The sequence below is a fragment of the Podarcis tiliguerta genome (genome assembly GCF_965153285.1).
Source record: "Podarcis tiliguerta genome assembly, chromosome: 6".
Taxonomy (NCBI): Eukaryota; Metazoa; Chordata; class Lepidosauria; order Squamata; family Lacertidae; genus Podarcis; species Podarcis tiliguerta.
In genome coordinates this window covers 58,679,941-58,707,502 of record NC_139539.1, presented here as the reverse complement: position 1 = coordinate 58,707,502, position 27,562 = coordinate 58,679,941, and the positions used below count along the sequence as shown (strand labels likewise).

At 43.4% G+C, this 27,562-nt stretch overlaps 1 protein-coding gene across 7 annotated transcripts in view; it reads right to left on the bottom strand.

The window, feature by feature from the left end:
• Positions 1 to 27,562, bottom strand: part of NFIA (nuclear factor I A) — a 403,887-nt gene that overhangs the window by 373,322 nt on the left and 3,003 nt on the right. The gene's annotated exons all lie outside the window — the stretch shown is intronic.

Genomic DNA, 27,562 nt, shown 5'->3' with positions numbered 1-27,562 from the left:
ATGGATCATGTCAGCATGACCAGTTATTTTGCTAATTGGCTAAAAAGAGCAACAACTGGAGGACAGGTGGTGTTTTCAAAATGTTAACGTCATTACATGAACTCATTACTTCTCTGCAACTTTCCTGTCATAATTATCTGATCACAGGACTGTTCCTATCAAAGCACAATCTTGCCCACATCTTGTCATCTAGGGCCTTTCAAACTGTAAAGCTCTCTCACGTAGGCTTCCGGTCCCACCTGCCTGAATGGATGCAGCCCCCATGACAGCGGGGGATCGTCGACGAACGGAAAACAAGGATGACAGAGGGTAAATCATCCTTACAAATTGCCCCCAGGTATGGGGGGAATGGGCTTCACTCGCAGGTCATCTCGGTACCTGGTTCTCGCTCTGGCATGGAATATGGAAGGCAGGGAGGTGCTGAGTGCAAATGCACTTTGCCTGGCAAAAACCCTCATATGCCACCATTAAGAAGCAGAGGTTCTCTATTTAATGGGATCTTTAATTGGCTTTAAAGTCATGCCCTTTAAAGGGCATGGTGGACAAGGGTTCCAACAACATATGGCCGAATATACCAGCTACATGGATCAAAAGTTTGAATTGAGATAAGATTTTCTTCAGCATGAGAATTGGTTGGGGAGAGGGAAGCCCATGGTTTGTTTATTCTGAGCTTCTTTTATATATTTAGGCTATTATTGGGGGTATATTGGAAAACTAATAAAAATTATTTAAAAAAGAGAGCCAGTGTGGTGTAGTGGTTAAGAGCAGTAGTCTCGTAATCTGGTGAACCAGGTTCGCGTCTCCGCTCCTCCACATGCAGCTGCTGGGTGACCTTGAGCTAGTCACACTTATCTGAAGTCTCTTAGCCCCACTCACCTCACAGAGTGTTTGTTGTGGGGGAGGAAGGGAAAGGAGAATGTTAGCCGCTTTGAGACTCCTTACGGTAGTGATAAAGCGGGATATCAAATCCAAACTCCTCCTCCTCCTCCTCATGTAATATCAGTTTGCATGTACAAGTGTCTACCACAAGGAAGGTTTCACTATATTTCTACTGCAGAACTTCTCTCCATCACCTGTGCTGCAGAAGGAGCCTCAGTCTAATGTGTGGGAACATACAAGCTTACCAGAAATCATTCAGTTTAGCAATTTAGAAGGCTATTTGAAATTGTAATTCCAGCCTCTTCCATGCCCCCTCTAATAGGGACATGCACCTGTGCAGTCCTGGCAGCTGCATCTGGGGCGGAACTGTTCACTGAGCACACAAGTCTCTCATCCAGCTAGGGATACAAATGTGAAAAGCCTATAAAAGAACCTCCACACTTCAGCCACATACGTTAAACCACAGACTAAATCCATAATTGAGCATAGATTAAACACTAACTCACCAAGCTGGGACCACAGACCAGAGTTAAATTTAGTGAAGCTGACTGATGTTTTGGCTTCTGTTCAGCTAACGAATTGTGCCAAGAGGAAGCCCTGCCTCACAATTTTTGTCAGTTTTGGATAAATCTCAATCCGGGTCTTAATGAGAGGTTTTCCCTCTCCCCTGTCTCTGGCAAGGAGAGGTGTGGTTGGCTCCTTCTAATGCCCAAGCAGGTCAGCAATTCAAAGATAGACAGTCCTCCTGGGGAAGAGAACACCTGTAACTTGGTGTAAGATATGCATTTATTTCCAGCTTATTTATTCACCTGGGCTTTTATAACAGGAATCTGCATGGTGGGATCACGTGGACAGAGTTCAAATAAATGCATGTGGTGGCAAGCTCTTCCATCTGCCTTGCCCCACATTCCAGCACATTCATTGGGGAACACTTCCCAGGACTTGGAGGTGACTTTTGGACTAAGGCATTAAAAACAGACCCTATACTGTAAGCAACAAATACCAGTCTGTCAAGCACCAATGATTTGCTATTTAAAGGTTTCCAAACTTTTAAAAATCTTGTTTTTTTTCATCTGAAAGCCCATGGTACACTATGTTTATACAATGGTACTTTGGGTTAAGAACTTAATTCGTTCTGGAGGTCCATTTTTAACCTGAAACTGTTCTTAACCTGAGGTAAAACTTTAGCTAATGGGGCTTCCCGCTGCTGCCGCGTGATTTCTGTTCTCATCCTGAAGCAAAGTTCTTAACCCGAGGTAATATTTCTGGGTTAGCGGAGTCTGTAACCTGAAGCGTCTGTAACCTGAAGCGTCTGTAACCCGAGGTACCACTGTATAGTTATATTCATATTCATATATAATAGTGTTTAGTTTCCCCCCACATCCCATTTATCACCATTATCACTTTATTTCTTGAATCATAGTTGGAAGGGACCACAGATCTAGTCCAACCCCCTGCAATGCAAGAATCTTTCACCCAACACTGGGCTCGAACCGACTGAGCTATTCTACTGGCTGAGCTATCCCTCAAGGCTACTTTCCCATACCATGGCAACTTACAGTATACAGAATTAAAATAGTGGGTTAATATTTAGTTGCTGGGCCCACAGCTGCCCTGTCTCTTTGTGACAACAGAGCAGATAAACCAATAACAATAAAGCCAAGCTCGATGACCCCATAATACCTATATTGTTTGCCAAGCCTTATTGTGAAAAAGAATGGTTTGGCCACTCTGATAGAGAAGCCTTAGCTTCCCTTTGACTAGACTATCTGGGCCAGTACAAAATTGCCACACACCCTTTGAACTGGCGTGGTTCCACACAGAAGCAGTGACATCAAAAACATATTTGTCTGCAGTTCTATTACACACTTACCTGGGAGCAAGTCACACTGAATTCAGCGGGACTTACCTCTGTGTAGACACGTATAGCACATTAGCCAAGGCTGATATGAATTGTAGTCCAAGCCGTCTGGAGGACCACTGGTTGGTGAAAGATGATGTGCAGGATTACACCATCTTGTGGAATGAAGCCTCAAGGAGAACTATATTCATGTGTCTCTGTGGAAAGTTGCTACTGAAGTGCATTGGGTATCCAACTACTTATATAAAGGCATTTTATCATTTTATAAGATTATATTTTATATTACTATTTTGAGGCACCCTTCCCTTTTGCTTCTGTTTGTATGTATTTGGAGAGACCTGTGTGGCAATAAGATGTTAGATGTTCTCCCTTCCACATGGAACACCGCAAAGGTGAAAAACTTTTTTAGTGAGTCTTGTGTGGCAGTAGCAACATTTGGACCAGCCCACTGTAGGACATAAATACAGTATGTACAATGTTTTTAAAAAGTCATTAAAAACTTTCCCATTTTGGGTACAGAGAGGACAAGCCATTTCTTTCAACTACCCCGAATATACAGTTTGCAGAATGAAAGCTCTCTCACAAAGAATAATATATGGAATAACACGTTTTAGAATATTTAGGCTGCTTGTGAATAAATCAAAGGTTGTGTCTACTAATTTTGAGTGTGCCAGTCTTAAAACCTATTTCAAATGTTTGAAAGCATGGTAAGAAACTTCAAAAGCACAGCAAAGGAAGCTTTATAACGAGTCATAAGTTAAAAGAGGATTGCCCTCTGCATTCATGATGATAAATTATCTACTTTGAAGGAGAGGACAAAGAAATAAAACAAATATGAAAAATTGACCTGATATAATTAATAGAGTAGCTCTGGACACCACATGCTAAATGACTCTTATTTTAAATATACTTTGGTTTAATTTTGCTTAGTTTGGTCTCTTTAAAAAAAACACCACACACACAGAACTGAAGAATTTGCTGTTGTTCCCTGCTGGGAATCCACCTGTTTCTGTCAGTCCCTTGATAGTTGTAAAAATTCTGGATTATCTTGACTTGCTACAGCAGGTCAAAGGGATAAACTTCTGTGAAACTAACATTTGTTAGGTGAAACCACAGAGATACTTTAAAAACAACCTCCCACATTCTGAAATCCATAATTATGCATACTGTAGCAGATATTGGAAGCACCAAGGGTTCTGCTAAATACGTATGTAGCTTTAACCCAATGACTTGTAAGGAAGAAGCTCAAATGTAGCTATATCTGGTTGACAACCAGATGTTTCTAATGCCATATTCACTTTGCTGCATAGTACAGGGTGCTGAAACCATGAATGTAAGCTTTTATCCTACCACGTTTATGCTTGCTGCTGATGCCCCTTCTCATAGCAATCCTACTCCATATATAACTGCTCACCCAAACTCCAAAAAAATGCCCTCTATGTTTTGTAAAATAGCATGCCAGGGATCATGCAGAAAATTAGCAGATCAGAAAGATTTAGAAAGATTCCCCTTTGTGGGGAATGCAGAGGACGCATTTATGCAGGGGTCTCATTTGCCCACATGAAGCTCCCTGGCTATTTAGATACTTTTCAGAGGGCCCCTTTCAGGCTCCACTGCTGAGATGAGACACCTTTCAGTTATGGTGCTCCAACTCTTTCCGTTGCGACGCATTGAACTTGGTGAGCTTTTGGTGCTCATTTGCTGAGGCCTTGTAGATGTTGAGTTTTTGTGCAGTCTGTGCTAGCTTCATCTGCTTTATTGTTCTTTTTTGCTGCTCCTGATTTGTGCTGTACACTTATCTCTCCTTCTAGTAGTAACCTCAGGAGGTGACCGCTGATGAAAATGTAGCTGAAACAGGGACACTGAGAAACAAAACAGGGGATGGGAGAACCAGCCGGCTCAGTGGAATTCCAAGGTTTACAGAAGTACAAAACTGAACAAAAACTTTAAGGGAGGGGGACAGCCCAGCATGCTTAGTGGCCTCAGGATACTGAATATCTGATGGGTGTAGATCTACAATGCCATAGCAGAATACAAGGGAGTATCCTGGAAGGGTGAATGGCTGGCTGGAACACTGCTACCATTGTTAGTTGCAAGGCCCGCTTGGTTTTATTTTTTTTTCTCCATCATGTGGGCTGCTATGAGAAGTTAAATAAATACATGCAAATTCTAAAAGGTTCAAAATTTCTTAAATTTCTTAAATAAATGAATAAAAAATGAGAAAGTCACTCCCCTCTCATGTCTGCAATTGGAAGTGGTATTGACCAGAATTCTTCCACTGCATTGTGATTTGAATAACACACAATGACTCTTTAGTCCGTTGCGCAAAGCAAAGCAGACTTTGGGCACCTGGTATGCAGTGCCAAGCATACTGTGGCTCATGGGTACTACTGTATGTACTTCCCTTGTTCCTTAACACCTGTCGACTTTATCAACAATTCTGTAGTTGTCATAACATATTTGTCACATATACTTGTGGCAAGCCTTATCTTTGACACCAGCACACCTACCCTCATATACTGGTGAATCACAGAATAGACTGCAAAGTGAGGAGTAATTTTGATCAAGGGGTTTTCTAGCACGGGACTACTGTTTTGTACTCCATCAGTGCTCTGTGCAAGGAATTGTTGGAATCTATTAAAAATGACCATTGCAGCTTGTGAATCTAACCAGCCGGGCAGATTTCAATGAAAACACAAAACTAAAACAAGCCACCACCTCTAAACAAAAGTGTTTGGGAAGCGCTGAATGCGTTAGCTTGGTTTGTGGAGGGGAAGGAAGAGAGCCTCTTGTTGGAACTGTTGGCCTCTCGGAGGATGACAATTTACTTCTCAGGAGGAGATAAGCCTGATCGTAGCCTGATAGAGGTTTGAATGCTGTGCCAACAACTCTCCTCGCAAGCACGTCCACCTCTGCTGGCAAGCTTTGTGCAGCTGTAACGTGAGCAGAGATCTGTATGTGAGTCATGCAGAAAAAATAGAGGACACAAGCATTTTTTTCTGTAAACAAAGCCAGGGATCCGCTGAAGTCATTGCTTGCTGGCAAATGAATGGAAATGCACAATTCGGAACCAAAAGGTGAGTCAAATAAGAAATATGTCCAAGGAAGCAAGACTGCCCAGACTATTTCCTCCCCCCCCCCCGGAGCCAAAACATGTGACAGATCCAGAAGCAAATCCAAAGCAACCAAACCCAACTGCCTGCTGAGTCTCTGCCAAGCAGCCAGATGCTGCTGCTTTAAAAATATCTTCCACAACTGAGTGTCTGCACGATCTGATTGCCATAAAATGAGGAACAGGAATTGGAGTGTGGAACAGCAGGGAGATTACTACTGCTTTTTTATGTTCAGTTCAAAGTGCTCCATGGTGAAGGGAAGCAGAGGATGCAGGGCTTATGAACCACATGAGCATGTGGACATCTGGTAACCCTTGGAATGGATCATGCGTAGGTGCGCTAGACAAATATTGCTTATAGTGTGCCCAAACTCACCCACATTCTGGGTGATCTGCAACTGCATACAGTGTGCTGGCTACTTCTGCCTGGATCATACAATTCTGTGGCTGCTAATGGCCCTCCAAACCCTCCAAGTGTCCTTATTTTCCAGGGACAGTCCCAGATTTACAGAAGCCATCCCAGTTTCTGATTTGATTGTCCCGCTTTTCCTTAGGATGTCCCTATTTTCAATGGAGAAACGTTGGAGGGTAAGGAGATAAGTAACTATACAACCTTTAGAAGACATCTGAAGGCAGCCCTGTATAAGGAAGGTTTTTTAAAAAAATGTTTAATGTTTTATATACAGTCATACCTTGGGTTACAGACACTTCAGCTTACGAGTTTTCGGAATACGGATGTGTGATGGGATGAAGAGCTGCTTGTGCGTAAACTGCAAGTCCCTCAGAGTTTGAACAGGTTCTCAAACCTCTGCCTGTGACGGAGCCCCTCCAGCATGGCTGCGTCAATCGCTAGCAGAATCCGAAAGTGGTTGCTTTCGGAAACGTTTCCAACATAAAAGCTCCTTAACGGAAACACGTCTTCTGGACTCTCTGCGTGACAGTTTCCGGCGAGGAACGGGTGTCCCTATAGGAGGTCCTGAGACCTCCCCACTGTTTTCGCTGGAAGCGTCTCTGAGCCATTCCTCCGACTCTCCTTCCCTTGACGTTCCTGTTCGCCCCCTACTGGTTCCCTCTTCAGGTGTTACGTCTCTCTCTACCTCAGAGAGCCTTTGCACCTCCTGTCCTGCCGATGGCAGTTCCCTGACATCCACCTCCCCTCCAGGGCCCCCTTCACCCCCTCCCGTCTCCTCCCCTACGGGTTGGGAGGAGGTAAAACCCCGGAAAGAACCTTCCTCATCGTCTGAAGTTTCGAACACCTTTCTCCACTTGTTGTTGTTCCTAGTCTCTCGGTACTCCTCGTCATCTGAGTCCGTTCCTTCTTCCAACTCCGACTCCGCGAATCCTTCCAGTTCCTCTTCCTCGTCTGTGGTGCCGAAATACTCCCTCCTAAACCTTGCTACCGGCTGTGGTTTCCTCGGGAATCTTTGGTGGAACGTTTCTGTTAAAACCTCGTCATTGACCTCCTCTGCAGTCACCCAGGTGTTTTCTGACTCCGGTTCCCCTTCCCACGCCACTAAATACTCCACCTGATTGCCCTTCCACCTGGAATCGAGGATTTCCGCTACATGGTTACTGCTTTCCCTCTCTTCCAAGACTGGTCCCCTGGTGTACTCCCCTTCACCTCCCCCCTTGTACGGTGACAGTAACGACCTGTGGAACACTGGGTGCAATTTCATGTGGCTGGGTAACCGGAGTTTGAAAGCCACTGGGTTGACCTGCTGAATGACCTCAAAGGGTCCCAATCTCTTGGGTCTTAATTTTTTACAACCCCCTTTGAACGGCAACCCTTGGGTGGACAGCCACACCTGATCCCCCACCCTTATTGTTTCACCTTCCCTTCTGTTCTTGTCTGCCTGCTTCTTATATTGTGCCTTGGCCCTTTCTAAGTTGAGCTGAAGCTGACGATGGATCGCTTCCATCTCTTCTACAAAATGTTCGGCCGCTGGGACGCTCCATCTCTCGCCTCCCTCCCCTGGGAATGCCCTGGGGTGACACCCGTAATTGGCCAAAAAGGGGCTCATCCCTGTGGACACATGCTCCGCATTGTTGTAGGCAAATTCTGCCAGCGCCAGCTTTTCGACCCAATCATTCTCTCTGTCATTGACATAACACCTCAGATATTGTTGGAGGATGCCATTTGCTCTTTCCGCCTGCCCGTTGGTTTCAGGGTGCCGGGCAGTCGAAAAATTGACTTCCACGTGCAGCAAGCTCATGAGCTTCCTCCAGAACCTGGAAGTAAATTGTTTGCCGCGGTCTGAGATCACCCTCAAGGGGGCGCCGTGCAGCCGGAAGATGTGTTCTACAAACAACTTCGCTGTTTCTTCCGCTGTGACTGCATGTGAACATGCTACAAAGTGGCACATCTTAGTTAACAGGTCCACTACTACCATAATGGCCGTTTTCCCCTTGGATTTGGGCAGATCCGTCATAAAATCTATTGATACCGCCTCCCAAGGCCGTTCTGGCGTGGGTAATGGTTCTAATAACCCTGCCGGCGCCCTTCTTTCCCCCTTGGCCCTCTGGCATTGGTCACACCCTCTTACATACTCCTTTACATCTTCCCTCACCTTGGGCCACCAAAATTCCCTGGTGACCATCCACATGGTCTTGTGTTGTCCAAAATGTCCCGCCGTGGGACTATCATGCAACTGCTTGAGTACCCTCCCTCTCAATTCACCTTCTGGTATATACAGTGCCCCTTTGTAATACAATGCCCCGTTTCTTTCCTCAAAACCCTCCGGGCTCTCACCCTCTCCCCTGAGACCTCTGAGCTTATTTTGGGCATATTCGTCATTTTCCGTTTCCTCTACCAGTTCTCGTCTCCCCACCAGCGCCGCCCCACACACCCAGCGGTCCTCAGGAATGACATGTCTTTCTTCGATTGCCCCCTCCCCCTCCAAATACTCTGGTTTGCGTGAGAGAGCGTCCGCCCTGACGTTCTCTGGGCCTGGTACATAACAAATCTCGAAGTGGAATTTGGAAAATTCCTGTGCCCATCTCACTTGTCGTTGGTTGAGTACTCGAGCTGTTCTCCAATACTCCAAATTCTTGTGGTCGGTGCACACTTGCACCTTGTGTTGTGCCCCAATCAATAAATGTCTCCACCTCCGGAACGCTTCGTGAATGGCGAGTAGTTCCCTGTCATACACCGTGTAGTTCCGCTCGGACTTATTCAGCTTCCTCGAGAAGAAGGCACACGGTCTCCACTCCGACGTATTTCTTCCCGGCTGAAGAAGTACCGCCCCTACCGCTCGGTCTGACGCGTCTGTTTCCACTCTCATGGGCTTCTGTAGGTCCACATGCAGAAGTTGTTCTTCCGAGGCGAAAGCCCTTTTCAGTTCTTCAAAAGCTCGCTCCGCCTCCGCCGTCCAAACAAATTTCTTCTTGCTACTGAGGCAGTCGGTGATGGGCGCCGTCAAGTGTGCAAAGTTCTTGATGAACTTCCGATAAAAGTTCCCAAACCCCAGGAATCTTTGCACATCCTTCTTGGTCTTCGGTGTCTTCCATTCCAGCACCGCCTGGACCTTGCCTGGATCCATGGCCAATCCTTTGTCTGACAAGCGGTACCCCAGGAATTCCACCTCCTTGGCATGAAACTGGCACTTCTCCAGTTTCACCCACAGCTGATTGGCTTGCAGCCGGCCCAACACTTCTCTCACGTCCCTCACATGCTGCTCTTCATCTTCCGAATACACCAACACGTCATCCAAAAAGGCCACACAATTCTTGTAGAGCAAAGGTCCCAAGACGTGGTTGATAAAACTTTGAAAACATGCGGAGCCGGCTTGGAGACCGAAGGGCATTACGAGGTATTCAAATGCTCCCAAAGGGGTGAACATGGTGGTCTTCCATTCATCCCCCTTCCTTATGCGTATCAGATTGTACGCCCCCCGCAGGTCCAGTTTTGTAAAAATCTTCCCCTTCCTCACCCTGGTCAGAATGTCATCAATTCGGGGCATAGGAAAAGCCAGGGGTTCCGACACGGCATTTAGCGCCCTGAAGTCCACTACAAGTCTCGGCTTATCTGTGTTTTTTTTGTCCACAAAAAACACTGGGCTGCCCCCCACCGCTCGGGACTCTCTGATGAAACCTCGCTTCAGGTTTTTGTCAATGAACTCCCTCAGCTCCTGCATCTCCCTGTCTGACATGGCGTACAGCTTGCCCACTGGGAGTTGAGCCCCAGGGAGTAGGTTGATTTGACAGTCAAAGGGTCTATGCGGTGGCAGTTTGTCCGCTTCCCTTTCGCTAAATACGTTGCTCAGATCTGCATATTGCGGAGGCACCTCCCCTTTATTCATTACCTCCATCCCAGCTAGGGTGAGCCTGGCTTCCCCTGGATCCTTCCCCTGCTTGCAGTGTTCTAGGCAATGCGCTGACCCAAAGGAGACCACCCTCTGATGCCAGCCCACTAGAGGATCGTGTAGTGCCAGCCAGCTCATCCCCAAAATGATGGGAGCTCCTCCCAAGGTGGCCACATTAAACGCTATCCTCTCGGTGTGCCTTGCCACCCTCATTATCATGGGGACTGTCTGTTGGTTCACTTCTCCTCCCAACAGCTCTCTGCCGTCAATCGTGGTCACCTGCAGGGGTTTACTTAAGGGGAGGGTTTGTATCTGGTGCTCAGCTGCGAACTCCTTACTCATGAAATTACAGGAGCTGCCTGAATCCAGAAGGGCCTTGATCTGTAGGGGGTGTCCGTTTGGCAGCTCTAGCAACACCTCTATCACTAGAGCAGGTCTGGGAGGTTCTGGTGAGGGCACTTTCACTGCTTTTGGGCCTGGCTGCTGTGCCCCGACGGCAGCCAGGCGTTGGCTTTTACTTGCTCCTTGCTTTCCTCCTCCTCTCCCCCAACAGCTCCTGCCATGCCTTGCCATTCCTTTCTTCGTGGACAGACTCTGGCAAAGTGTCCTGGCTGTTGGCAGAGATAACATTTCTTGGCGCTCTTTCCCTCCTTCTTCCGCCCTTCACCGAGGTTTGAAACTGCGCGCGCCCGCGCTGTTCCCACTTCCATCGGCTCTGCCGGCGGGAAAGGCTGCTCTGGAATGTCTGGAATGCGGAGCTCCCTCCAACGTTCTCCTTTCCCCTCCCGCTTCTCCAAAGCCCTCGCTTCCTGGCGCGCTCCTATGGCCAGCGCGGATTTAGTCAGCTGGTCCATAGACTCCGCTCTGGGGGTCCGGGAAAGTTCATCTTTTAAGGACGAAGAGAGCCCTTCTTCGAAAAGCATCTGAATGGGCTCCGCAGACAGGTCCCACCCCAATCTATGAATCAACATAGTGAACTCAGTCCAGTACTCACGGACAGTCCGGTTCCCCTGTTTGCAAGCCATTAACTGCCTTCGCACCCCTCCCTGCTCAATGTCGCTGGAAAACATCAGGTCCATGGCACGAAAAAACTTCCTTGTGTCCTTTAGGATCTCATTATTTGCTGCCATCAAGGGTCTAACCCAGTCCTTCGCCCCTGATTCGAGATGGCTAATTACAAAAGCCACTCGCGATTCCTCATCAGGGAAGTCATCAAATTGCAGATTGAGAGCGTATTGCATCTCTGTCCTAAAGGCATGATAGTTTCTGGGGTCCCCCCCAAATTTCTGCACCAATCCTGGCATCTTTCTGGTGAGCGGGGTGGCTTTCTCCTTCCCCCTTTCTGCATCCTGAGCCCTCCTCTCCTCCAGCCTCGCCGTCTGCAAGGCAAGCTGGATTTCCAATGTCCTGTACCTTTCCTCCAGGCTTGGACTTCCTCCAGCTGCTCCTGCTCCTCCGGTTCCGGCTGGTTCGCTCATGATGCCTCTCCCTGGCACAAGCTAGCTTTCGGTGACTTTCGGATTGCTGTGATGGGATGAAGAGCTGCTTGTGCGTAAACTGCAAGTCCCTCAGAGTTTGAACAGGTTCTCAAACCTCTGCCTGTGACGGAGCCCCTCCAGCATGGCTGCGTCAATCGCTAGCAGAATCCGAAAGTGGTTGCTTTCGGAAATGTTTCCAACATAAAAGCTCCTTAACGGAAACACGTCTTCTGGACTCTCTGCGTGACAGTTTCCGGCGAGGAATGGGTGTCCCTATAGGAGGTCCTGAGACCTCCCCACTGTTTTCGCTGGAAGCGTCTCTGAGCCATTCCTCCGACTCTCCTTCCCTTGACGTTCCTGTTCGCCCCCTACTGGTTCCCTCTTCAGGTGTTACGTCTCTCTCTACCTCAGAGAGCCTTTGCACCTCCTGTCCTGCCGATGGCAGTTCCCTGACAGGATGCTCCAAAACCTGGAAGTACCAGAACTGGTTACTTCCAGGTTTCGGAGCTTGCGCATGTGCAGAAACACTAAATTGCACTTTGTGCATGCGCAGAAGCGCCAAATCACAACCCGTGAATGCGCAGGTGCGGCACTGAGGGTTGTGGACGCTGAGGGTTGCAGATGTGCTTCCCCACACAGATCGCATTTGCAACCCGAGCATCCACTGTACGTTGGAAGCCACCCATAGTTGCTGGGGCAACCCAGTCAGTTGGGCGGGGTGCAAATAATAAAATTGTTGTTATTGTTAAACAGGATGCCCCCATTTTCACTGGAGAAATGTTGAAGGGTATGGCCTTCTCGTGGTGCAGGAGAACTAAGCATGACAGAACTACCTCTTCCATGTCCCTCTTCCCCCCCTTTTTTTTCTTTTCTAAGCTAGGAAGTCCTGCTTTTCCTAGGAAGTCCCTATGACTGTAACCTTTCCTCAGCACCTGCTTTTAGTTGGCCACTGTGAGAACAGGATGCTGAATTAGTTGGTACCGCTGGCCTGACCCAGCAGGCTCTTCTTATTTTGTTATGCTCCACACTATCAATCATTTTCATTGCTCCTTTCTGCACTTTTTTTCCTGGTGGCACAATATCCATTTTGAGATGCTACAACCCAAACCAGCAGAGAATCAAAAAGTGTGGTGCTACACATAGAACTGTATTATGGGTATGCATTATGATATTGGCAGTTTTAGTTTTTGAACCTTCCCCTAATTATCTCTTAACACTGAATTTACTTTTCTCGTAGCTGCCGAACAGCCCTCACTCAGCAAGGTTGGTATGAAAATAAATCAAGGTGTGAAGAGATACACGGCATCATTTGGAGCTAGGACTCTGTGGGAACAACTTACCGGAGCAAATGAAAAAAGGAAAGGAGTGGGCCTTGATGACTTGCATATGAATGTGTGAACTGACTAAGTTGAAAGGCATTATTTTCAAACTTCAAATCTCTTTTATTTCTTTTTGCAAAGAAAGAAAGAAAGAAAATAAATAAATAAGAGCCACCCAGGAGCCAATCCATTGGTGCATTTGCACCACGCCAACCTTGCTGCTGCTGCCTCCCCAATCTCTCCTGGCAAGCAGTAATAACACAACTGATTGGAGGTCAAGTGAGCTCTACCACTCCACCATGCCATCTACTGCTGCTAGCATGGACATTCTATCTGTGGCATGTGGGGCAGGAAGACTCACATACATGTACAGTGGTACCTCGGGTTACAGATGCTTCAGGTTACAGACGCTTCAGGTTACAGACTCCAGTATCCCAGAAATAGTATCTCGGGTTAAGAACTTTGCTTCAGGATAAGAGGAGAAATCGCATGGCAACGGCGCGGCGGCAGCGGGAGGCCCCATTAACTAAAGTGGTACCTCAGGTTAAGAACAGTTTCAGGTTAAGAACGGACCTCTGGAACGAATTAAGTTCTTAACCCGTACAAGTCATAATATGCATGCGTAGGCCCTTATAGCCACTTTTTGTGTGTTAATCTTTGTACTTGAGTATGCACACCGCTCCTCCAGGACAAAATACACATGGATCACATCAAATGTGAGTGCATATATAATGCACCACTTTCTTTCTTCAAGCATATAGAAGCAGCAGTATTGAATACAACATGCATAGTTTATTTTTTATGAAATCCATGTGTATTATATGTACATTTAGAATAGCAGGTTTCATTGCAATTATACATTTAATTAAATTCATTCTACAAGCATCAGGATTTTAAACATCTTGGTTATAATTATATTGGGATGGATCCAGTGGTCCTGGGTTGATATTTTTGCCGATTCCCCCTTCCCCCTTTAGCCTCCAGTGCCACCACCATTCCGTGAAGCCGGCTTTCAGAGTGCACAGGGACTTCCATGGGAAAGGGGGAATCAACAGCAATTGCTTCCACCTCTGCCACACCAGTGGGATTTCTTTGCTGAATCAGAAGCCTTCCACAGATTGAAGGAGCCACTCTGTTCATGACGACAAAGTCTGGGCTATATATATACAAAACATATTAAAATGTGAATAAGGTAAGCACCACCTCCATCACATGCACATGTTTGGGTTTGGGTGAATCAGAGAGAAGGAGTCCCTATTTATACACAAGGCATGCATGGAAGGCCTGATCAAGACTGCAGTGGAGGAGAAAGAAGAGAGGAGTTGGTTTGCAATGCAGACAGGTCCAAGCCATGTAGTGTTTATTTTAAAATGCAGAACCCACGTTCTAATTTTATGTAAATCATGGCTCAGACATTTAGATGGTGCATATTTACATAGCTATATATTCAAGTAGCAGTAGCAGGGTGCAACTTATCATAAATTAACATCACTCCATCTCTTTTGTGCTCAGATTCCTAGCTGCAGTTTCCTCCCTGTGACAGGTGATTGTAGACTATAATATCAAAATGAAGTCATTATGAAGATTACGAAAACAAAAAAGTAGACTTTTGCTTCCGTCTAACTCCTCAATATATTATGTGATTTCAGAACTGAGTTTCATGCATTGTTTGCAAAATACAGAACAGGTAGCAAAGATGAAGAAGACAGAGAATGCAGGACAGGTTCTAAATGTTGCTTTTGACTGGTCTAGTGCAGAGCTTTTAACTTATTTTCCTGCTTTGAATAGTCAGTCCCATGCCATATCACAAAATCCTGTAGTAATTTCCTTCTGTTTCAAAAGCAGTTTCCCATAAGGCACAGGGATGGAAGGAGAAGGGGTTGCAGGGGAAGAAACAGCCTGATCACCAAGTCTGAAGTCTCCCTACAGTTTTCCACAGTGCTTTGGATCTTGAACTCAGATTGCATCAGATAAATACTGTTTAGAATGGTCACAGATGACCTAAACAACATGGACTTTGCAATTTCGGGTGGATTAGAAGAAACCAACGGTGGCTTTTAAATGAACGTTTGGATAAAGCTTGTAAAAAATCTAATCATTGCAAATCCACTTCTAATGCACGCTGCAGCTTTAAAGACAGACGTGCCTCAATTTCAACTCTTATCTCAACAAGCTGATTCTTCAATTTATTCTCCCCGTCTTAGTGGTTCAATAATAACCTTTATGGTTGTTTAATTTGCCCCATTAACAAAAAATACATTTGTAAAAACAAGGATGTCCTGAAAATGTCTCTTGTGTTTGGTTTAGGACTCATAGAGTTAATAGGCTGGGGAAGGAAAAATACCCACTTGCCTGAAGCCTGTCACCTTTCCTTGGCAATTACACTGCTAATGGCTGGATCCCAAGCAAAGTGGCAAAGAATATCTCTTCTCACGTTCCCAACTCACAGTGCATTCCCAAATACCAGATGGTGTTTTTGGAATCCATTTCACTATGTTTGATATGACAATGCTTCTGTATAACGTTAAATTATATATAACAATTTCAAGTAGCTGATATCGGAACAAGTGACGAAACAGAGTATCAGGGACAAATGGAAAAAGACAGAAACCAAAGACTCGGGGGTTTTCACCTCCCCTATTGTGTCTCATCTCCCTAAGATTTTGACTGTAATTTGCAACAAAAAAAGGAAGAAGAATAAGAAGAAAGAAAGAAACAGAAGTGGTTCTTCAGTGGCATCTTTGATCATCATTTGTCATTGCCTGCTTCCATTTAAAAGTTAGTGTATTTTTCAAGAACCTTGCAAGCCACACAAAGAGGATGGGGGAAAAGCCCAAACGATTACATATATGTAATATGGCTACAGTGCAAATAATAATAATAAAAAGTATGAAGAGTCCAAGAACGCCTTCTATGTTTTCTCATGCTTTAAATTAATTTCTCTCGCCCTCCAACCACAAAAATATATATATAAAAAAATTATAGGATAGAAACTGAATTCAGTGTGAACAGTGCAAATTGTTATAATCCATTGATGGCAATGGGATCTAGTTTCAAATTGGTGCTGATGCAGATCTGCCCCAGTGTCTTCATTATGGCTATACAAATTTACACAGAAACTGGTACATTAACATATAAAATTAGCGATATGAAATCTATGGCTGGCTACCTAAGCTAAAGTGGTCAACAGAGGGAGAGAGAATGTCAGTGCCATTTCTACTGCTCAAGAACCACACTGAGTTCTGTTTAAAATATGGAAGAACTCATTTTAAAATGCACAAAATATTGCTTTCCTGTGTTGCAGCAGGGGAAGAGAATTTATCCCTCCTATATTTCTTTCACTCAAAGAGAATTTCAACTCCTCTCTATGTAGGCATTGGGCACGATGGGCATCTGGGGGAAAGGAACTGAAACTCCGCGGCTGGGTGTCATCCTAGCCAAAATAGTCCTTTCATTTGGCTCAATAGATCACAATAGATCTGAAGAAATAAGACAAAAGAGTGGGAACACGCTGTGTGTTTGTTGTGTGTGGCAAAACCAACCCAAAAACTTCTCCTGCGGTCATGATTATGGTGTTGCCTTTTCCATAAGAAAATCAAGTTTGGATGATAGCTGCACAAATTGTCTTCTAGATTTTCAGTTTTGTCAAATAAATAGGAGTCATGCTGCCTGTTTTTCAAAAATCATTTCCCTGCCTCTTAAAGACACTTGAAACAAGATTTAAAACAATACCCTTTCCCCCACTTAAATGGAGTATGATTGGTGTCATTGTTGATTGTGCTACTGGTCACTAATGATGACCTGGAGGGAAAAGGTTTCTTTCACTTTTGAGAATGCTCAGCGAATTAACATTAATCTATTTATATCTATATCTCTGAACACAGAGCAAATATTTGATTCCCTATTGATTGCACCATATCACACATGACAAAGATGATACCATTGCCCCCAGAACAGATCATACAGATCCAGTCACCGCTACATTATTAGCAATAACTTGCAGCCATGCAGTTTAAGAGGTGTTTTTTTTTAAATGGGCATAGATGGTAGAACATATAGCCCGTCTTTCTTTGTCATCCTGCAAATGGGGCCCCATGTGAAGCTGCTGGTTGCTGAGTGATGCTTTGTAGTCTGTACCAGATAGTTGCACAGTACCAGCTGCATTGGCAGGTAGCCGAAGTGCAAGGAGATAGCTGCCAAACTATGCTATACAAAGGAAACGGTGCCAGAGAGAAAAGGACCTTTGCATAAGATGACCTTTGACTCTTCCGCCAGCATGGATCCCATATTCATCACTTCCAGACAATTGCATCTTTCATTCCACCGCAAACTATGATCAGAAAGGGACCATTTGTGTTAGCAATTGTTAGTTTACAGTTCCCAGAGCCCGGATAGTTTAGCCTTTTGTTTTGGTAGTTGCAATATTCCCATTGATTCCTTATTAACGGGATCCAAATAATCATTTAGCGAATTATTATTAATATTTTTAGAGCCTGCTTTTTTTCTTTTTGTCTAACTTTCTTGTGATACAGGAATTCAGCATGTTAACGGCAACAAGGAAGTTTAAGGAAAGGAAAACGGGTTCTTAAAACATGATCCCATGCTATTAGTCATTTTCATGTGAATTGTTAATTGCAGAAGGGGGAAAAAAGCAATCACTACAGTATCTGCATCTATGACATAAATCAGTTTTAAGTGTGAACTATTGGAACCTTATTGCATTATGTGGCTTCTTAATAGGAAAACATTTATTTTAGCAGCTAATGTCATATGCATTGCTTTCAACTGTAGATTTAATTTTTCATTTGTTAATTTTTGTCATGAATAATTTTGCTTACATGTCCTAGCAAAGAAGCACTATTTATCCAAAGTGGAACAGATTAATCTTACAGATAAATTGCTCTTAGGACAGCATTTAGTCAATGTGTGTGTGTGCGTGTGTGTGTGTGTGAGAGAGAGAGAGAGAGAAAGAAAGAGAGAGGGAATATTTAGTTAGCAATTCAAGGCAATTAAAAAATCAACTATTGATTCTCAAAGTAATTGTGAAAAATGTTTCTGTTTTACTCAAATGCAGACCCTCTACAGGTGAGTAAGTAATGTACCTTTGTGAAATGTGAGCTTCCAGAAATAGGAAAAAAAATGCTTGGTTTCTCCTTGCTAGTGCATAAATATAAATATCAGAAAACTGGAATCATATCTGACCTCTATTTCTTAGAATGAGAAAAAAAAGTATATGCATGTACGTGGAAAGAACATTGAGGAAGAACTGAGATTTATTCTGTACTGGATTTATTCTGTACTGGCAAAGAGGTGTCTTAATACAAAATTTGTACAGATGTTTCTCTGAAACTCCTGCCCCCGTTACTCTCCCCCCATGTGCATTTGATCTTTTCCCTCTTATCATGAAGAATGTTTCTTTGAGGAATGGAAAAAGTCTTATACCTGAAGGCGAGCTTCATTGCATTGCACCTGACTTCTGGCTTGCGTGTGGGACCGTCTGTTCTTTATTTTCACTCTCTATGAAGCTAATGGAATTTGCAGTTGATTAACCTCAGATTTTGACTAATGATCCAGCCTGGGATTGCAGCTGGCAATGCCACAGCGCCTTGTACTTCTTAACTGAGAAAGACAGCAACAAGTACAGTGGTGCAAAAGCAAAAGATCCAGGATGGATCAAATTGTCAAAGATGCATAATGACATTCAACCACATGAAAGCTGTAGAGGGAGGATGCCTCAGAGGAATTAATGTAGAATGAAAAGTTGACATAAAAACCCAGCTAGGAAACAGATTTCTGGGTTATTCACTGGAGTCTGTGGTTCTGCAAGTACATTTAATTCTAGCATTTCTACTTAATTTACACTTGACTGTTCTGTTTCTAAATGTGGCAGATTGACAGTTCCAAAATGTTAGCGCAGTAAACACATAAAAGCCTCAAGACCCTCTGTAGCCCACATCCCACTGAAATCAACGAGAACTACATGTGGGCAGAGAGAACAAAAGGCTTGCAGGAGGGGAGTGGGAAATCTGATATACCCTTAGGAAAAAGTTGATACTATTTTATCCTGAAACACATGAAGGCATGCATGTAAATTGAAGGGCAAAGATAGATGTAACAGTTTGTAGAGCCCCACCCCAGAGACAATTTGGAAGTGCTGTCACCTTTTTCAGCCCAAGTGTACCTTTTACACTGGCAGCGTGAACTATAAAAAGACTCATACGGCAGCTTTTCCAAATGTGTCTCTTTGAACAGGGAAATGCTTCCTGTGGACAGTGGTTAGTACCCGTGACTTCACAAAAACACCTGCCATGTCAAGGGCCAATGTGGTATGTGTGTGTGTTAAGAAGTCCATTTGGCCCATGGTCTCTATCTCCATAGGTGGTCTAAAATTTGGATACTTTTTAATAATGATGATGATTATTTATTTTTTGCACCCCACCCATCTGACTGGGTTGCCCCAGCCATTCTGTTTCGCAACCTGTTTTCATGTATATCAGACCAAAATGTGACATACTCTCTCCGGCTATAAAAGCATTTGTAAACTAAACTAAACTAAACTAAACTAAACTAAACTAAACTAAACTAAACTAAACTAAACAACTAAACTAAACTAAACTAAAAACTAAACTAAACTAAACTAAACTAAACTAAACTAAACTAAAAACTAAACTAAACTAAACTAAACTAAACTATTTTTGCTCTATTTTTGATGCCTTATTCTGTTTTTAGGTGTTGTCATTTTTATTTTTATTATAACTGGGGGCCTCAAAAGCTGGTTGTGGCCCAGTCCTCTTTGAGAGGGCCTGGGCCCTGCCCAATTCCCAGAGAAGTTTTGGGATTGTTTTAAAAACATTTGCATTTCTTAAAATTTTAATGATGAATAGACATATACTTAACATAGATAAAAGATAGGGGAAAGGTACAACCGACTCAGAGGTACACACATGTGCAAAACAGGTTGCAAAGTCAGGCGGAGGTCAGGCTCACACCATGGGTGAAGAATCCAGTGTGTCCATTGTTAGACCACTTGTGCTGCCCCAGGATATAGTGACTTGGCAGAATGAGAAATGTGATTCTCATCTGATTTGTAGATCCCTAACCTTTAGTTCACAACCTGTACACCTAAAGGCCTATATAGGGTTGTATCCGCTGCTATTGTTCTCCTTGTGCAACAATTTTTTCACCTCCTCTCCTCTCCCCTAAAGGTCCTGCTGGTTGGTGGACCTTCAGGATTATGGGAAGGGGGCACAGGGCGAGGAGAGGAAGGGTAAGTCCTGTTGTATGAGTGGAACTCCATGCACACAGTGCTGGATGCTATAACCCATAGAGTCATGTGTGAACTTGTCCCATGAAGAGCATGCTAAGATCTCTGCTCCTTTAAAGTGCACATCCTTACTAGACTTCCAAGAACTTTATATATATTTTTTTAAGCCAGCTGATCTTCTGACGATATCTAATTTTCCCAAAGCATCTGAGGCCTGCAGGTGGAAGAGACTATAAATCTGAAATTGAAACTCATCCAAGACCTGTGAAAGACATCAATACATGCTGTGAGGCTAAGATGTGACCTCCCCCACTCCCCTGCCAAATATGCTGCTTCGTTGTGAGGGAAAAACACAAGAAAACAAGGCAGAAGGTACCAAGATAAAAGGAAAGGTGTTGCTGAGACCGGTTCTTTGGGGAAGGGCCACAGTTTAGTGGTACAACAACTTCTTTGCAGGTAGAAGATCCCAGCTGCACTTCTTGGCATATCAAGGCAAGCATGAAACCCCAGAGCACCTCTGCCAATGAATGTAGACTATACCAATGGACCAATGATCAGCTTCCCCTGCTGCTATGTTCTGCCAACACCTTTGTGGCTCTGTTAAGCGGCACCCACATGGTCCAGTGGTGGTGTATGTTGGGTTGCTGTTGGCCTAGATATTCTGCCGCAAATCCTCCACCACCCAGTCAAAGTGCATAGTACTCAAGACCAATCAAGTTGTGTGTTTTTCACCTGAAGCAAAAAAAAATATTACAAGTTTCTTTCTCTGAGATTGAATGTACAATAATAAATAATCAGATGGTTGCCTCACTCTGCATAATACTGAAGTGGAGCCTCCCTGATTGCACCTTTTCAGGAGGGACTCAAAACCATGATGCAGTTTTGGTTCTAGGAGTTGCAAAGTCAATTTGCCATCATCCCAAGAAAACAGTGCCATCTGGATACACCTTAAGTGGCTGCCCTCTGATATATTTAGGAATTGGTGGGTTTTTTTTGCGGGGGGGGGGAGGGGGCGGAGGGGAGATACTGCTCTACAGCAGTTTCAGCATCTTTGAGATCTTGCCAGAATGATCAGGTTTGATAGTAATGAGACATTGTGTTTATTGCAGAGATGGGGAGACTGTGGTCCTCCATTAACTCCATTATATCTGACCATTGTCCATGCTGACTGGGGCTGATAGAAGTTGAAGTGCAAGAGCACCTGGAGATCAACAGGTTCCCCTATCCCTTGTCTATGGCCACAAAGTGATGCATCTAATCTCTCTTTCTATGCATTCTGAAGTAGATGCAGAATTTTCATTACACCAGTGTAGTGTTGGACGATGACCTGCGAGACCAGGGTTCAAATCCCCACTCAGCCATGGAGCTCACTGGGTGACCTTGGATAAGTCACTCACTCTTAGCCTAACCTACCTCACAGGGTTGTTGTGATGATGAAATGGGGAGGAGAAGCATGTACACAGCCTTGAGCTCCTTGGAAGAAAAGGGTGGTATATAAATGTTACAAACAAACAAACAAACAAACAAACTTTCATTAACCTTATTTACGAAGGTTCTACAAGATTTTACAACCTAACAGACTATATTTTAAATGGCTCGCAATACCCTTGTGTGTTTTCTGTGTTCTTTGATGCAGTATTTGGTCCCATTTTGCAGAATTCTAACTGAAATTAATCTATATGGTCAGTGCAGGTTGAGGACAGCACGTGTTTCTGTTGAAGGAAGGTTGCTGCAATTGTTGGTAGTAAAAGGCTATGAAACATGTGGGGTCTGTATTATACCACGCCATGATGTGTCTGTAGTTGGACGATGGTTAAGTTTATACTCAGCAGCCCTGTGGAAAATCTATGTTTACATGTAACAAATGGTTTGAATTCAGCTCCATTAGTTAATATAACTGTTTTGTCTCTTCTAGGAACGCATAGATTAGCCATAGCCATGTCTCAGCAATCTGGTATATGGGAAATAGTCCAGAACTTTGACTACAGTGGCCATGCATTCAAAGCTGTTTAGGACAGGCTCTTACATTTGCAATATGTTGAAACTCCTAGACCCTCTGACCGCTTGGTCCTTAAGTAAAGTTTTGATATGGATTTTCATAATTAACAATAACACCTCTTGCACCCTTTCTTAAATGTGTATATTCAAAGAGATAAAACAACATTGATATAGCAAGCCATTTTATACATATCACACACACACATATATTTCCTTTTCTATTTCAAAATCATTTATTGCCACTACAATTTATCAGAGCCTTTAAAAAGGAGCCCCTTCTGTTTCCACCTGCTTCTCCCCTTTTCAGCTAGAAGTATTCATAAGATTCTCTATATGTTGAATTATTCTTACAGAGAAGCAGTCCAGAACATGATTCAGTGACTTGCGCTGCGCCACTGTGGCCTATGAAAAAGGAATGGGCCCCATGTACTTTTGCAGCTGCACTTGCCATAGTGGATAGCCAGAGACAGCCAACATCTAAATCACAGCCAACATCAAAGTGTTAGGCCTGACATGGCAGATAAGCATGCGCTTAGGAAGTTACCTTATAACAGCAGTTTTGAGCCTTCTGAATTCCGGGGGGCACCTTTTGCCCAAACAAGCATTTGGGGACCCACTTCTTAATTTCTTACGGTGCATTTACATGACAGCAGTGGTGTGCTTAAAATCTACCTTAGGCTAGGTTGCAATTCAGGTACAGTGGTACCTCTGGTTACGTACTTAATTTGTTCTGGAGGTCCGTTCTTAACCTGAAACCATTCTTAACCTGAGGTACCACTTTAGCTAATGGGGCCTCCCGCTGCTGCCGCGCCACTGGTGTACGATTTCTGTTCTCATCCTGAGGTAAAGTTCTTAACCCAAGGTACTATTTCTGGGTTAGCAGAGTCTGTAACCCGAAGTGTTTGTAACCCGAGGTACCACTGTACTGGGTTCTCCTCACACACCTGCTGAAGACCAGTGCCTTATACCAAGTCAGACCACTCGGCTATCTGTCAAGGGCCCTCTCAGGTTTAAGATGGGAGTCTTTCCCAGCCTTGCTTGGAGATGCCAGGGATCAAGCCTGTGTGGGATCCACAGCCTGGATCTTTTTCACCCAGAGCATGTGCTCTGACACTGAGCTTTGCTACAACAGTTGCCAAGACTTTTTTTCAAATAATACCAGCAGCCAGAATGGAGAGACCCTCAATGGTCCACCGGTGACATTGCATCTCAAGCTGTGATAGATTCTTCTGTCTGCAAATACATAAGGCCTTACTAGAATAATCTTTCCTCACTGTCCACTTGAGCTCCCAAAAGTTTGATCACACCCTGTGTGTGGGGTATGGGCCTACTAACTAACTTGCCCTGGCTACAGTAGTTACCAACATATATCAATGGTGGTCATGGAGTTGGGTTGGCAGGCCCTGATGAAGGAGAAGGAGGAGGAAGAAGAAACAAAAGAGGGGCTGTTTGGTGGGAACCAGGGGTGGAGGTCTCTCCCTATTGTACATTAACTTCAGCCGCATCAGAAGGAAATGGTTGGGACATCATCAATGCTTTTGTCCAGTTCTGAACATCTTGCCTGACTCTTGAATTCCTGAACTATAGCTTCTGAACACAGGGCTCACCTACTTCCCTTTGTCCGGTGATTTCTTCCATTTGATTTCTAGACACAGATCCGAGAGGTTTTTATATTGTCCCATCACTTTCCCTGGGAAAACTCACTGTTTACCACTAAATCGGGGGGGAAATGTCAATCTGCAGAAAGCCTTATTGGCATTTGCTCCAGTTCAGAAGTAAACAGTGGGCTTTCCCAGGGAAAGTGGCAGGACAATAGGAAAAACCTCTCAGACCCATGCCTAGAAGTCATGGACCAAGCAAAAGTGTGGATGAGCCCACACTGTCTATTAGCAAGTCTGTACTGTTTTGTGTCTGAATAAAGATCTCTTTCTTACTTACATATAGGAGCCTCTGTCTTTGGGTGCTGGGTGGGAGGCAGGATGACATCATACATTTAAAACACATGACTTTCCCCCATTGAATCCTGGGAACTGAAGTTTGTTAAGGTTACTGGGAATTGTAGCCACAGTTCCCAGGATTCTTTGGGGGGCAGGCTTGTGTTTAAATGTGCTTTGAATGTGGATGTGATGGCTGTCCAGTTAAAACAGCAGGAGAAAAGGATATTAAACCTTCTATAGTTGCCGGTGGCCATTTCTATCTAGCACATGTACTATTGCTAGGCATAATATAAGCAGCTTCAATTCTGAGCTCCTCGTTACTTAGCTGCATTTTTATCTCAGATTTTCTCTGCAATTGAGATGAATATTTAAAATATTTTCAGAAAAACCAAACTTCAGAACTACTGTAAAAATAATGCTGTATAGGAAACCTCAATAACTTCTAACATAAAAAAATCTCATCAAAGGCTCCTACCATTTAAATATTAGAAGCTAACACATACATAAAAGTTATTATAGATTGGAATGGAGTAAAGGTCTTTCAGTTATGAGCAACAGAACCGCACAGTAGTGGTAGTTTCATCTCAAATTTTGAACCAGTGCAATAAAAGGCTTCGCCATTCATAGGAGACTCGCAATATTCAGGATGCTTATATTGCAGCGACTTGGTCAGTCAGCTCTTGTTTTCTGTACAGCCAATGGGATCTTGATCTGGGTCTGAACTGTTCACATTGAGCTATTAACAAGAAATGCTTCCCAATGTTTTTCTTTTTTGCTTTTGAGCAATTGGGGAAAAACAATCCCCTTCTGCTGTCAAGCTATGGTCTGGAACAATAGCCTAGTGATGTCTCCGTTAGGGAACCTTGCTATTCCTTTGCCAGCATATTGCACAGCTGTACCCATGGCATTGCAATTTTTTATTTTTTTAACATTTCTGAAGGGGGAATTAAGGTCTGAGTAAGGATTATCATGCTGCATTTTCCTCTTACTAAATAATGTTATTTCCCTTGGAAAGTACGATATGATCTGATGCTTGATTCAATGTCAATAGCTGATATGGCTCATATTATACACATCATGTCTACATTATATCTACATATCGCAAACACAGTACGGACTCAGATTCAGGCAAATCCTGGAACGTAAAGGGGAACAGATCTTTATAATATCCATATTTATTCGAATCTCCTTTAGCCAATTGCTGGAAACAACCAGTCTTGGCTCAGAGTCATCAACTGCCTAATTTCCAGATTGTCTAAAGAAAGAAAAATTAAGCACAACAGGGAAAATAACATTGTAACTGTTGTTGAGTTTATAATCCAGTGTAAGTTACAGAGTGCTGATAAGTAAAGGAAGTTCAACCAGACAGTTTAATCTTCCAATTTCCTGTCTTCTAATCAGCCACTGGCTCTTTCGACTTTAAATTAGAAACATTCCTGACAATATTCAGGGCAGGTGAAGGAAGAGGGTAAAAAAGAAATGGAGATAGAGCATATATCTGGAAAAAGAAGAAACTAGGGATAGTACAATGAAAGAACAAGATATACAGCAGGACTGAAAGTATGTATTGCATGCAGGTCATCATGCTGTATAAAGCAAGTTTTGCTAGTCAGTTGGAAAACATTTCTAAAAGAGGGTTCAGAATTGGATTTCACAGATGCTGTACACTTTCAGACAATAATTTTGACACGATAGTGTGATAGTACACACACACACACGCCAATGCAATAATACAAGAATTCTGAACTGGTCTTTGACCGTAATAATAAATTACTACAATTATACAAGCAAAATCCTATGGTACTTGGTGTATATCCTTCAAAAATACAAAATGAAAGTAGTGAAGTATAACTTGCCAATGCATTCAGACAGTTGTACATCAAAAGAAAGGTTGCAATGCTTAATGGAATCTTTTCAGACTACACCATGAAATACAACACTTACGAAACATGCTGTGGTTTAGATTTTTCTTTGTTGGTAATACTTTACTTTGAAGATGTACGCATTCTTAAGCCAAGAGTTACACATTTTCACTTTTTGTGTATGCACTTTAGGTGCTTCCAAGATTCTAAGCACTTCCATGGGAAACTCAGAAGGAACGCAACAAAACTACTTTTCAGGAATCGTGTTGTAGAAGGTCTAAATATGTTTAATGTTACATTTCTAGAAACTATTTTTTATGATACCGGTAGCTTTAAGAAATAAATGACTATACTGAAATGAAGATTTTGCAGCATAGTAGTGGGTATTAGAAAGGTTTACATTGGTGTAATCCTACTGGTAGCTTTGGTCCCTGAATTACTGTGTTAAGCTTAATAGTGGCAGGTACAAGTACCTTGTAGGTATCCATTAAAAAGTTGTACCTGTTACAAAGTTTGAAAGCCTGGAGGATTTATTTAAACTCAGAAGCACCTGAGAGTATGTCTGTCCCCACAAGTGAAGAGCTTCTTTTATAAGTCTTCATTTTTAAAGATGCAAAGTCATCATGAAGACACTAGGATGAACAGTTTGCAAGAAATATTTCTTCTGATCTCAACCACAGCAAGCTAGGACTGAGATTCACTCTATTCATGCCTCTTCTGCAACTCCATCTTTACATCAACCTGGTTTTGGGACCGGGTTCAGCATCTGAAGTCAGTGCAGCATTGTATACAAATCTGAAACTCTTTTATCACTTGTACCCATGTGATAATCCTCTACAGGATACTATTAAAATTGAAAAACAAGGAACTAACATTGATAAAGCTAGCAGAGCTGGTAGCAGTCACATAAACTTTGGATACCTACTTCAATATTTTAAATACCTGTTGGATATTACATGTCCTCCCCCCCTTCAAATAGAAAATAAAATGTCCTTAACCACAGTGCCCAACTTTACAGTCTTTTAACCTTGGGGAGGCAAATTCATTTCACATAGGTTTGCTGTATGTCAGAAGTTTGCAAACCAAAGATGTCATATGAGTGTTAGCCTAAATTAATATCTGTTTCAAGAATGGCATGATTAAAGCATGAGGGAGTGAGGGTTAGATTTCAAAAGATTTCTTGCCAGTCATTACAACAAATGTAATTATTCTTAAAATGTACACATGTACTGAGTCTTGCTTACAGTACTATGAAGTGTCTGATGATACTGAACATATCACTTGGCAGCAAGAGCCACCATAATAATAAAATTACCTACAGTCTGCATTTTACTTAGACCATAACATTGTTCACTCCCATGAAGATGAGACCAAATATATACACCATGGCATCAGTTGTATGTAGATCAATTAATAAGAAAGATGTAATGAGAAGTTTGCATTATAAAGCCAAAATTCATTCATTCTTCTTCTTTTTACACACAGAGTGTTTAGTCCAAAAGTAAAATAAGCTTTTCACCCCCCCCCCACTAGACATCCATTCTAGCAACT